Raw genomic sequence first — 13,679 nt, 5'->3', positions numbered from 1 at the left:
TTCTTCAATCCATTATTTATTTATTTATTTATTTATTTATTTATTTATTTAATCAGCCGTGTTTTGTTTTACTTAGTTCGGTCTGCTCTTCGTTTAGTTAGATATACGTTTATGATTCATTCCTTGTGTTGTAATCATTTTTTTTGTTAAATTCGTTTTTCTAGTTCCCACATTTGATTACGTTCCCTTACCTTTCTCTCTCTCTTCTCAGTGTGCCACGTGTTCTCTCCCCTCACACCTGCAACCTGTTAGCCAATCAGCCCCAGTCTATTGTTTCAACATTCCCTCTCGGTATTTAATCTCCTCTCTTTCGCTCACTCCTTGTTGGTTATTCCCGTTATTATCTGTTACTTGCAGTTTGTTGCTGCTCATTAGGTCGACCTTGTTGTTGTGCAAGTTCTTGTTTTATTAAGTTAATTAAATTAACTTCATTTACCACCATCTACTCATGGCTTCAACTTGTCTACTCATCACCGAATAACACAATGACAAGATGTAGCGCAAAGTTATGTTTAAACAATACAATTATTCATCTAACTTCCAGAAAAGTCAGTTATGCGATACATTTTTTTTGTTGAAATATTCATTCATGACTCTCGTTGAAAGTCATGAATGAATTTATTGCTCTTTAATTTTCAGGATTATGGTATAATTTGATCTAAAAAAAAATACCCCTACAGAAATTGATCCCCATGTTTGTTTAATGTGAGGACTGAATATTTTTAAAAAATATTTTAAAAATATTTAAATATATTCCAATTGACACTGTTTGCGATCATCTGAGAAATCCCTGCATCCCGTGCAGCCGATCCAGCACCAGAGAAATTACCATCATGCGCAGACCCAAAAACAAAGGGAACACTATCATTAGAGACTCCATCTTGCTGGAGAAGCACAGGTGCAGGTTGAACTTTAGCAAGGATTTAGTAATTTTTTTTATTTTTTATCTTAGCTCCTTTTTAGACAAGAGTAAGCATTTTTTACTTGCTTTGTTGAAATAGTCTTTGCAGCAATTTTTTTTTTCAAATATAAACTGCAACAGTGAAAAAAAGAGATTAGACATTTAGCATTCAATTTATCTCATTAGCTTTAGCGTTGAAGTATTTGTTTTTCTTCACATTAAAAGTTCACAACTATTTTAAGTGGAATAACTGTAGAACAAACTGATTAAATAGCTCTTTGAAGGAAACTTAGAAAAGTATACATTTATTTGAACATTGAAAGCACCATTTATCAAATTTTCTTTGTTAGTGTTCACCTTTTTTCCTTTATTGCTGGCTGTAGTTGGTGATTTAAATGTAGCTCCACCCAGTTACATTGACTCTGGAGGCATTGGGGGTGGATTTTTATAATTGGGCAACTCCTCATGAATTTCAATGGGGACAGCTGGTGTCCACAAAGTCCAGTAGGGTGGCTAGATACCCATCAGACACATCAATCAGCTGACCTGCAGTCACTTACTCGCAGTGAGCTTGTAGCAAAATGTCACTGTCTGCAGGTGTCTCTGGTCAGTTCATACATTAGATTAAAAAAAAAGTCATTCCTGGTCAGAAGGTTGTAAAAGTGACTGACTTTTTCACTTTTTTTTATCTGTGGCCCCAGGGCGGAAACATAACTTGTCCCCTTTGCCCAGTTACAAGCATTTGACTGAAAATTGCTGGCAGCTGCCTGAGTCAAAGCACCTTTTCAAAGCATTAAGAAAGGTGTATTGAGGGAACCTCAAAGGAAATGAGATGGAATTAGGCAATCTGTAGAGGGTGCTAGACTTTTTGAATCACAGTGCATCAAATAAAAGACTTGTTCTGTCCAAAAGGAGGGAAAACTGCAATATTTTTTGTGTGAACTTTTCAAGTTCTGCAGGCATTAATGGGTGCGAGCCCTTTTAAAAAGATAGGTCTTGCTGAGTTTGGCAGAGCCATTATAGAGTTACAAGTGAGCCTCCACTGCCCCCTTTCTGCTCTTTGATTAAAATCCAGTGTGACATGTAGGACACCATGTAAACTGCTTGTGTGTGTAAATGTGTTTCAGTGCTTGTATTTAGGCAAAGTTGGGTGGGCAGTAGCGGGGGTTGTGCAGGACTATCATGTGCAAAAAGCACATGTGTATGTTGCAGAGATTTCTCCCTTGGCCTCTTATTCACACTTACAGTCCCTTATTTAATCAAGGCAGCAAATCTTAGAAGCAGCCCAGTGCTCTCACCACTGTTCCCCTGGTGGCACGAGCCTTAACATGCTAAATTTCACTTGGGTAGGGAAATGTGCTCGGTGGCTGTGGCTGGTGCTTTGGAGGGATAAAAAGAGCACTTACTCGCTGACATGTGCAATCCATAACAGAATAATGAGACTCCTCCATTGGCGAGCTCCCTTCCCCTTCTCTCTCCTTGTCCACTTTTTGTTTTCCTTGTGAGTGTTCATAAATGCCATGTAAATTCAGCAAGCGGAAGATGTGACGAGCGCTCTGGGAGGAGCATTTAATCGTTTGCGTCTTGTTACTGGTTATCATAACAGCACAAGGGGAGAGAAGATCCTGCAAACAACTTGTGAAATTTGTTAAGTAACTGTCTTATTTTACTCGGTTGCGAAATGTCAATGATCCTCATCACATCTGTTCATCTCCTTTGTGAAGGAGTGACATGGAGCAAAAAGCCATTCAAGGAGATGAAAGCATGAAAACTGTGTGAAGTCAAAATGATATATATTAGTGCATGCATCATGCTACATCCACAACCTGAAATGCATATTATTAGGATTTTAAGTCATAGACCCATAGTTACTTGTTAAAGACAAAGACAAAAATCTAAATGTGTGTCCTGCATATGGATCAGATCAGTTGTGTCAGTACTTTGGGGAACTAACCTTTGCTGCCAGTATTTCAGGATATGGTTCTACCAGCTTTGTGCATCAGGGGTGCCAAACTCCAGTCCTCCAGAGCCACTGTCCTGCAGCTTTTAGAGGTGCCACAGGTACAAAACACTAGAATGAGATGGCTTAATTACCTCATTCTTGTGTAGAGGCCTGCTAATGACCTAATTATTCTATCCAGGTGTGGTGCAGCAGAGAAACATCTAAAAGTTGCAGGGCAGTGGCCCTCCAGGACTGGAGTTTGACACCTGTGATCTAGAATATAATTGTTTGCCTTTATCTTTGTAAATTAGCTCAAGATCTGACTGGTTGGATGGTAAGTATCTATGAACATCAATTTTAGAAATTTGCCACACATTCCCCTTTAGATTTAGGCCTGAACTTTGACTGGGCCATTATTTGATCTAAACCACAGTAGCTCTGGCTGCATGCGAGGACTGAGGCAAACGTAGAGGACTGTGGCAAACGATACAAGTTTTACGTGTGTGGGGTCGGTTGGACCCCATTCCTAAACACAAGGGTTAAGGCAGTTGGCTGCTATGGATTGTTTTTAGAGGTGTTAGAGCAATAGGGGCTGAATACAAATACGCAAAAGGCTTTTTATATTTTTAACAGCAAAAATATATATACGACTTTGTATATTGGTGTCTTACGGCAAATTGGAATAAAGTACACTAATGGCTGTGGTTGTTAGGAAACTAGGAGTATAAATTCCTTAAACAATATTTTTTCATTGATACAGTAGAGAGAGTATTTTTTTAAACGGTTAGAAATTGATTTACGCCTCACTACGCCTTTTAATATAAAATGCATCCCATTACAAAGCTCGGATGGAGAGCTTGTAAATACACTTCGCCTCCCCAGATTCACATGCTTACTTGCCACTTTTCTTTGCCCTGATATCCATTTTTGAAACCATGTGAGACTAAAATAAAACGGGCTGCTTCTGTCTGCATTGTCTTCCTGACTCCCTTTCGTTCATCTCTGTCACCCCTAGGGGGCCAAAGCACAATCACCTACGATAGCAGCGGGCTATTGCTCACCCTGTCCCTGGAGGCGACAGCCCACTTACTGCCAGCTTGTGCTCAAATGGAGGACATTTCATCACCCCACTGAAAACACAATTAAAACCACATGCATGAGCCAGCCGCCCTCCCTCCCCCCCAGAGAGCCACCCCGTGCCACAAGTTTAGTGCCTGTGAGACAGCTTGACCCTCTCAGATATTTACTTTCACAACGACTGAGTATTTGTCAGCTGGAGTCGCAAGATGTTAAGTGTCGTGAGTGTACGACACAGGTAGAAAGAGATGAAGTGGGGCGCTGTTTAATGCTCCACACTCCGGGAGACATCCGCTGCCTTGTAGCTTCGACAGTTTACTGATAAGTGGCAGTCGTCCAGGCCAGGATATTTTTCCTTCCGCCCTGGGAAGGCAAAACGAAGAGCAGTTCAATGAGGTTTGTGGCAATGGGTTCTTTTTTTTTTTTTTTTTCTTTCTTCCCATGCACACACATACTGTAAACGCACTCACACCATGCAGGAAGCGAGGAAGACTGACGGCTATTAGAGTGCAACGACGCTTACCCTTATCTTGCACCACGATAGAGATCTACAAAGAGCCTGGGAGAGATTATGAATTCATTACCTTGATACACAAGTGAGCACTACAACAGACAGGAGTTTGAGAATGGAGATAGGAGCTTGTTGGGTGCAGGAGGAGGATTTGGTAAGGGAATGTGGTGAATACAACCTGCTGATAGGGGATGACTCTGTCTGCTCACTCTGCTTTTTTTTTTTTTTTTTTTTTTTAGCAATGTAGAAGGACACAAAGAAAGCTTTATTTCATGTGGTTGCACTTACAAAATTTCTAATAAAAACCTATCACATAGAATTTAATCATTCTGTTTTTAAATAGTAAAGATTAGTGTGATGACAAGGAGGCTTGTCCAACCTGAACAACTCGGGCTTCTATACCAAAGTTACATTTTAATCCAGAATACTGTTTCTGTTGCAAACCCAAGGTATTTTCTGTCTTCTTTTGCAGCCCAAATGTGTGTGTGTGTGTTTTTAACCTGCTCACCCTCAGTATCAGGGAGTGATTTTCCCTCCAGCTTCACTGAACTCAGCTCGCATTTGCAAGAGGAGAAAACACTAAAGTTAAATAAACCAATAGGATTATTTAACTTTAGTCTCAGTTCGACAAAGATACAAACTGAGATGCTGGCACACGGTAAGAGTGAGTGTTTTTGCAATACTGACTGAGTCTTAGCTTGTGTCGCTTCTATCCTGTGCACTACTGTTTATAGATTTTGAATGGATTTTTCTAACATATGGAAAATCAATTAAGCATGTCAGAGCTCAGTGTGGAGTTTGCTGCATGAGTAAATGCTCTTTGTGGAACAATAGGAATTACAGGGCTTTAATCTCTTCACATTTTGTCACGTTATTACTTTGGGGTATTTTATCAATTTTATCTCATTTTATACACCAACACAGAATGCCATGTACAGTAGTTGTGAATAAAATGGTGCACTGTTTTAATATTATTTAGTAAATAAAAATAAAGAGAGTTGAGGGTTTTATCCCGACTTTATTCTGATATCATTTGTTAGAAGAGTGCCAAAAGGAAGAGCTACAAAAAATCCCTTTGCAGGTTGACACAAGTCATGTAGGAGGCATGTGTTATCTGGTTAGATGGGACCAAAACAGAACGTTCTGGCCTACATGCAGAGCACTGTGTGGTGCTCTGCACTAACACTGGTCAACATCCTGCAGAAGCAGTCAAAATACAGACTGAAATCCAGTTGAGAATCTGTAGCGAGAGTTGAAAATCAATGTTCTTTGACACTTTCCATCCAAGACGAGTGAGTTTAAGCAGTTTTGCAAAGAATTAACAAAAAGAAAAAAAAAAGAAAAAATCACTACCCAAGCCTGTCACAAACATACTCAAAGAAATTGATTCCTGGTTCTACGAAGGATTGACTCATAGAGACCTGAATACAAATTCATCTTGGTTCTTCTTGGTTATTTATTCATCTGTTCTTCTCTCTTCATGTCTCACAATTAGGCAAAGATTTTTTTCAAGAAGCTTTGTATCCTGGATTTTCCTCCTTAGACCTTGTGTGATTTAACCAAGTCTGAAGTCTGAAATCAAGAAAAAAGCAAAAACCAACAACTCTGGTATTAACTATTAAAAGAAAAGAAAAAAAAAAAAGCTTTGCTCTCTCAAAAAAATCTATGCAGCATGTACAATTTTTTTTTCTCTCTCTGAAAAGTATGTGTGACAGTGTGGCTCATACAAGTCTTTCCTGTACAGTGACCTTAAAATAACTATTTAGTGTTTAACCTTTATGATGCGACAGTTAGCAGTTTTCATCTTCTTTACGTCATCCTTTTGAGAAGTTGTTCCGCACATATTCCTCTGTATATGTGCAGAGTGATTTATTTCAGAGCGCATTTCGGAGTGCTTCTAAAATTGTGTGCATCCAAACTACATTCAGTGCATGTCATTGTATTCAGTATCCTCTATGTGAATAGCGTTAATCTAGGTTAGCGCTGTATGCATGTCCATCTTTAAGCAAGCATGCGCATCTCAGTGTTGCAAAGAAAATGCATAAAAACCTGAAGAGGGATGGAGTGATGAGTGATGCCAGAGGTGGTTTTCTACCAACCTCTTCACTGGCTTGCTGGCTCCCTAATGGCCTCTTCAGTGGGCTGACTGACCGACTTGCTGCCTCTTCCTGGCTCAATCTTCCTTATTTGGTTGTGAAAGCCGGGGGACGACGGTGGGAAGGCAAAAGGGCTGAGGAAGCAGTGGTTTGCACGCAGGGTCAGGAGTGAGGGCACCACCGTGCCATGGAGAAAAGTCAGATTACTTAAAGACAGTTACGGCGTAAGCGAGTTGTTGCTCCACAGCTGTTATCTGGATTAATCATGGCAGATTTCCCTCAGTCTGAGTAAGTGTGAGGAAGAAGGAGGATAACAGTAAATACTTGATGAACTCGTTAAAAAAAAAAAAAAAAAAAAAAAAAACAACGAGAAAATACAGGTACTTCTTTAACACCAGCACACTATGTTCTCTACTTCCTCTCTGGCACGCTCTGAGAGGAAGTAGCACCCATGAAAGGAGTGCTACAGAAAGGCAGCAGAAAGGAAATTAAAAGCAACCATCCTTATAGTTTTGCTCTTGTCCACTTGAGTGCCTGCATGCCTGCCTGTGTTCCCTGGGCAATGTTTATGCTGTGCCCTACCCGGGACAGAATAGATTCGCCCACACAGCATTGTGCTCTCAACCAGAACCTAAGTAAGTCTGGCAAGCCTGAGCCACAGTACCATTCAATCCATCTCCTCTGGATTAGGCCCTATGGCCTGCGGGTAACACAGCAATGACTGCATTAATAGATATAAGATAGCATCACTCTAACCCTCTTTAAAAATATCTCATGTCAAGTTTTGTTTTCTTTTTTTTTCAGCAAAAGGCCACATCAGCAGGTTGTTTAATTTCATCCATCAGCTTTCTTGAAATATAATGTGAAAGTTTGACAATCGTTGGAAAGACTTCACTGCTGAAGTTTTGAATGCCTGAAATATGAATTCTTGTTTTGAAACTGCAACAAAATTCAGCTTGGATCTCTTCCAAATGACGGAGAGAGAGAAAAAAAAAATGAAATCCCTGTAAACAACTCTTTAAACAAAGAAGCACATTTAGGATGCATCATGCTGCATGACTTTACAGCATCTCACACAGGAAAGTATATTAGCTAAAACATCTCACGTCCCCAAATACCATGAAATTATATGCGCTGGCATAATCAAATTCATTACCAGAAAATCGGGGGTCACTTTACATTTTTTTAAATGCTGCTGCAAATAAATGGAGCGTGAATAATTGAATAATGCTAATTAATTCCCGTTTTTCCTCCTCGCTCTTTAGGACGTATAGTAGGATTGCTTTTTTTTTTTTTTTTGTTTAAGTAGTGCAGGCATCACTATGGCTGCTCATCAGGCACATTACCTCCTCTGTCAGACTCCCAGCGCCATGTTACGTAGAACACTGCTCAGAGAGAACACGCCGCCTCTTGATGCCAGCTATAAAGATTAGCAGAGCTTTGTTTAATTGTGCTGTTAACATCTTGGGAGCTACTTAAGAGCCGCTGCATTTTTTTCCCACAGAAACTGTCTTTAAAACTCAGTCGGCAGTGCAAAGGCCTTAAGGATTTGTTCAAGTGAGGGTACAACAAGAACAACTTGTCTTACCTCTATCTCTCTCATTCTGAGGTGTTACACCAACAGACAGACACCAAAGTGAAAGATATGTTAAATGTTGTGCATGATGTATAAAATAAATATAAAAAGTGCCCCTCCAAATATTGAGCATGAAAAAAAAAACAAAAAACAAACAATGCTTAATTTTGACCGAGCTAAGAAAGCAGCCACAGGCTTCGTTAGCAGCTCAATGATTCCACTCTAACCCAATCAGACTGCAGTGTTTTGTAACTGTCAAACAAATGCTAATGACATTTTGCCCAATTAGAGGCTTATTTCCTCTTGAGATGGATGTCTCATTTTAAGGCACAATAAAAGCTGCAAATTACACCTGCTGGCAGTCTAACATGGGTGACCTTTTATCAGCACACCACCAAAGGGCTTTTAATGGTAGGTCTGTTTGCCACAGACCCAGAGCAGCTCAACAAAGGTGAGGTCAAGCCTCTGGAACAGCATTAATCAACCTTTCACATTTTTGAGAGGAATTGTGAAATATATTATAACTGATAACAGACTCTAGCAACTTGAAATGTAGTAAGTGGCATTCTGGTCGCTATTATATAGTGTTTTAGTATTTCATCAAAAGTAGCAGTCTAATTGACACATTTTTACATTAAATGTGCTTTATGTTTAGTCCGCTTTAAATCACTATAATTTGATATATATATATGTATATATGTCGATATATGTGTGCAGAAAACAGTTGTTTAAATAAGTGATTGCTGCACATATTTCATTAGACAGTTCAAACATTCTAAACTAATTATTATACTAGCACAGCTTTGACATTGTTACATCTATGCATAGCATTTTCCAAATATGTATTGATTAAGAACAGTTCAATTAAACCGTGCTACAGTTTTCCATCTAATATTTCACAGGAACCATCCTCAATACCAAACAAAATCCAGGCTTTGCAATTATTTCATGGATGAACTTTTCAGGAAAACATAGTGTGAAAAGCCCAAACAAATACTTCATTTCATATTTTAAGAGTAAGAATGTTGTCATAGGTGGGAAAAGTAGCTGCAATATTAACTCAAGCACGCATTGCATTACTTCAATGTATGTTATTTCATGTGGAAATAAAGAGTAGTGATCAAAAAAAAAAAAAAGAAAATACTCAAGAGTAATAAAAGTATTATTATGAGTACTTCAGTAATACTGTTTTAATCTGATTTAATTTGTCAAAATTATGTAATCCTCAGACAAAATATAAAATTATGTCCAGCTTCTGGTACTCAAAATAAAATGAAAAATATGTAAAGATAAATCATGACATTACAAAATAACATTTCCGGGCACAACATAAAACCTTTGAAACAACTACAGAAGGTAAAGCATACATGCAAGAAGAGTGCAACATACTTTCAGTGACAATATGTACTGTCTGAACTTGATCTTTAAAAGACACAACATACCAACCAAACAGAAATAGCATTCAAACAATAAAGCCTGTTTACTACCTATTGGTCATTCTATGAAACAACTCGAGGTGGGTTGGTTTGTCAGAAAATGTACTGTAGTAAGAAGCATGTTAATGAAGTAGTACTCAAGAAGACTTCAAACATTGTTTTTCAAAAAGTTAGTCAAGTAAATGTAACTAGTGTGCCACCCATCTCTGATGGCAGGACATTTGCATACATTGTTCTGCCAGTTACTTTTTAATATTATCAAAATATTTTTCATCAGCAATTAAATGTATGAAATGAATACCACCATGGTATTCATTTCATAGCTACACCATAAGACTTTGAGAGAAATGGCTATACAATCTGTGCCTACTGTGAATTAAAAAAAACAAAAAAACAACAACCTTATAGATAGATTGAAACTTTGCATCATTGAATACTTAATTGTTGTGCATTGATCCTTTTTGCTATGCGTTACAAAAAAGTGTTACTTAAAATATGAATAGAAATATTGAGTGCAGGTTGTAAAATTAACATTTTACAATGTTCCTTGAACCAACGTGATTTTCTCTCATCTCTCCAGTTAAAAAAAGCAACTCGCTGACGCCTTTCTATGACTGTGGCTCAGTTTACCAAAAGCAGCTGTTAACCTAAGGCTTTAGGCCTCCAAAGATATGAAGCTTGGCACTGTGTGTGCATGAGACACAGAGGCGATGCCTGGACTTGTATCTGCTCTGACACTCATTTGCTCGCATCCATTCGCAGTTTCTGCATGTCTGCTGCGACACCACTGGTGGCAATAATCAAGCGATGATATGGAAATGAGAACATGGCATGCGTGATGGCAGTGGTGTCAACTATAGCAAATGTTTCAGCTCGGAATAAAACCATCCACCGGGCTGGAGCTGTGGAGATGAAAATGTTTCACAACACTGTGGAGGTATTGCATATTGACGTAGTGCTGTAATATCTGGATGAGATTGAGCCTACGCAGAGATGAGTGGAGAGGCACCGTTGATTAATAAAAAGTTTATATCAGAATATGCAGTAAGTGTTTACCAACAGAAATTGTTGGTATGCACTTATCTATACAAGTGTATAATCTGGCATAATAAACATAATGAATGAATCTAGCATTATGAAGTAATAAACTTTTTATTACTCAACAATGCCTCTCCACTCATCTTTGCGTAGATTCATACTACACAGAGTTGAACTGTTTATATATATGGATATATATAAACAGTTTAGACATATAATGAACGATTTATATGTATATATATATATATATATAAACAGTTCATTATCTGAAAATATCCAACACTGATATGTGAGATTGTTGTTTTAGATTTAATTTCTGTTGCCTTTTTGACTCATTTCACAGCTGAATGTGCTGTATCAATATCCAAGGACATCCCTGAAAGAGAGATTGTGAGTAAAAATAACAGTTAAAGAAACAAGTACATAAACTACACACTTACCATTTAAAGCAGCAGTCAGTTTTATTTAAGGGACACTAGCTGGCTTCCAATCTCAAGAGGATTCTAAGTGTTGCATTTTATAGAAAAATAGTTAATCATTGTCAAGCAGAACCTTTCCAAAATAATTTAATAGCGCTGTGCACCAGAGTGGAGAAAATAAGAGAGAAAGTGGGCGAGAGAGGCGGAAGCTCAGGGATCTGTATACATTATATGTCTAAACTGATGCATGATGGCTTCCTGATCAAAATACCGCCAATGCTGTTTGTGAAATTTGGAATTGCAGGAGGAGCCCCTCAGTGCCAGGCTGCTGTGACAGGTAGATGATGGCTCTCTCTCAGTCTGAGCTCAGCTGTCAATTTCAATGGATGGGCTTTGTGGAGAGATGTGTGAAGGGATGTGTGAAAGAAGATGACAGTTCAGTGTGTGTCGTGTTGCGATCATCATTAGGAAGCAGAACACCAAAAAAAAAAAAAGATGGGCATGAAGGTAAATTTGAATCAAACTTCTAACTATGTTATCTTTTTGAAGCTATCTTTGTCTAAAGAAGTTGGTGAGGAAGTTTGCTTAAGTATCTTTCAGATAAATGTGTTCTTTTGTATTGTATCTATACTCTTTGATAAACAGATGAGAATGTAACCTTAACAAAATGGGAAATGTCTCACATTGTTGCTCTTTTAAACCTGTTGTATGCAATGACCAAACCAAAAGCTAAAATGACCAAGCTCAGGTCCATCTCAGTCAGACCTTCATGCCTGTCACTTAGATTTTTGGAAAGAGGTAGAGATAGAGAAACAAATTTATTTTCAAGGAACAATATATTATCATTTAATTTTTATGTTGGATTTTGAAAATAAAAGTGTGTCCCACTGAAACTGCTCAGTGTGGTTGACTTTACAGATTCTGTTTTAGGACCATTCCTCTTCTTGCTATATACTTTAGTCAGATTATGAGTAAATGTAGAAACATCTTTTGTCACCTTTATGCAAACGCAATCCATCTGTACTGTTATATTAAGGACTAATTACATTAATTAGCAAACATATACTGGATTGATATAGAGATATTAAGAAATGGTTAACAGATAATTAAAACCTGCTGGGGTCGCATCTTTGAAGCTGTAGCACCTGACTGTGAAACACGTTTTCCTCACCTTTATGCATTGATAATATTAATTCCTTTACAAAGCAGATAATTACATTTTTCTTCAGAAAAGCTTTAGGTTATTTAATACTATATTATGCATATTCAGCATAATATAATATGCCACTGACAGACTCTTAAAATACTTTTTCAATCATTATTACTAATTCATATTTGCAGTGCAAAGTTGTGATAAAGAAAGGGAAAAAATGAAGGGAAAAAAAACAAAGCACAAAATTCACAGAGCTTTCTTCTCTAAAAAAATAAGAGACAAGACTTTGTGTCCACTGATGTGAAAATTGGTTGTTATGTAGAGTTCTACCAGAGAACAAAATAACAGCAAAATGGAAGGCGCTGTGAAATTGTTTTTTTTTTTTTTTTGGTTGGCCCACTTACCACTGAGTTGTTTTCAAAACCTCTTTAGCCTCATATCTTCAGCTGCTTCAGTTGCTTCTTGTTTCTACTCTCTGGCTTGCACCTTTAAAGTGGACAAAGACATGGCAGACAGAGGGGGGGAAAGGGAAATGAAAGAGAAACATTAATGAAAGAGATTACCAAATGAACTGCCTCCTCAAGTGCTAGGTGGGGGAATTCAACAAATGCAGAGATGATTTTCTCTCTCTCTCCTCATCCCCTGCCCTTTTTGACCAGAGGACGACAGTTCTCGGCTGAGGAGGAGGCTTGCTGCTGATTGCCTGAGAGCTGTGGAGAGCAAATCTGCATGAAATCCCTCCTGGCCTCCGTTCTTTCGTCTTTTTTTTTTTTTTTTTTTCCTTTTAGATCATTTTCTCTTTCACATCTTTAATGAGCCTGGCCAGAATCTGTGTGTGGAAGTATGTAACAGTGTGGGTGTGCGTATGGCTGAGTACGAGTCGATGCATGTTTTGATAATCACCCACACGCTGTATTTGTAGACCAATAAAGTAAAGACTGGGTTCATAGTGTTTGCCTTGTATTTCTGTAAGTTACTACACATCTGGAAGTTGAATGCTCGGTAAGGTCAGCATTCTCTTTCTCTTTTTTGAGTCTGTAGCGGTCCACTTGAGCACATCTGAAGGCTAAGGTGAGCTCAGCTTGTCTTTTACTTGTGAAGTGTTTTTCCAAGATAGAAATATGATTTTGTTTGGCAGCGTGTGCACTAAGAAATATCAGTTTAAAATGAATTCTTTCTGTTTTATCCTATGCTTTCAAAAATAGTTGAACGGTTTTGAAAAATTTACCATGTTTCCCAACCGATAACCGACAAATCTGTCAGATGGTTCAGACTGTAAATAGCTTTTATATTGATATTTGAATCTCCATGTGAAAAAATTACCTTTGGGGATTAATAGAGTATTTTTGGATGTGAATTTGAATGAAATAAATCTTTAGATGACTGAGGCTAAATTTCAAAACGGTAAAACATTGAAAACACAGCAATGATATTGAGCCTAATAAGTCAAAAACAGCTATTTAAGATGCTTTTTCTTTCTATTTATTTATTTTTTTCCTTATTATAATTTGCTTATTGAATTTCAAGCAT

At 37.9% G+C, this 13,679-nt stretch overlaps 1 protein-coding gene and 1 long non-coding RNA gene across 6 annotated transcripts in view; one reads left to right on the top strand and one right to left on the bottom strand.

Annotated features, from left to right (window-relative positions):
* LOC106958541 (receptor-type tyrosine-protein phosphatase S-like) overlaps positions 1-13,679 on the bottom strand; it is a 206,013-nt gene that overhangs the window by 132,611 nt on the left and 59,723 nt on the right. For all 5 annotated transcript variants that reach the window (XM_015050489.1, XM_015050492.1, XM_015050493.1 and 2 more), the window contains exon 2: positions 12,554-12,635. The gene's annotated coding sequence lies outside the window, so the exon portion shown is untranslated. The remainder of the gene's footprint in view (positions 1-12,553; positions 12,636-13,679) is intronic.
* Positions 993-4,744, top strand: LOC106958542 (uncharacterized). The gene is made up of 2 exons (XR_001427173.1): positions 993-2,548; positions 3,859-4,744. It is a non-coding gene; the product is annotated as an uncharacterized LOC106958542 (long non-coding RNA).

Source organism: Poecilia latipinna, unplaced genomic scaffold (assembly GCF_001443285.1).
Source record: "Poecilia latipinna isolate Pla-1442-1.1 unplaced genomic scaffold, P_latipinna-1.0 Scaffold994, whole genome shotgun sequence".
NCBI classification, from domain to species: domain Eukaryota; kingdom Metazoa; phylum Chordata; class Actinopteri; order Cyprinodontiformes; family Poeciliidae; genus Poecilia; species Poecilia latipinna.
This window is presented reverse-complemented; position numbering and strand designations above follow the sequence as displayed.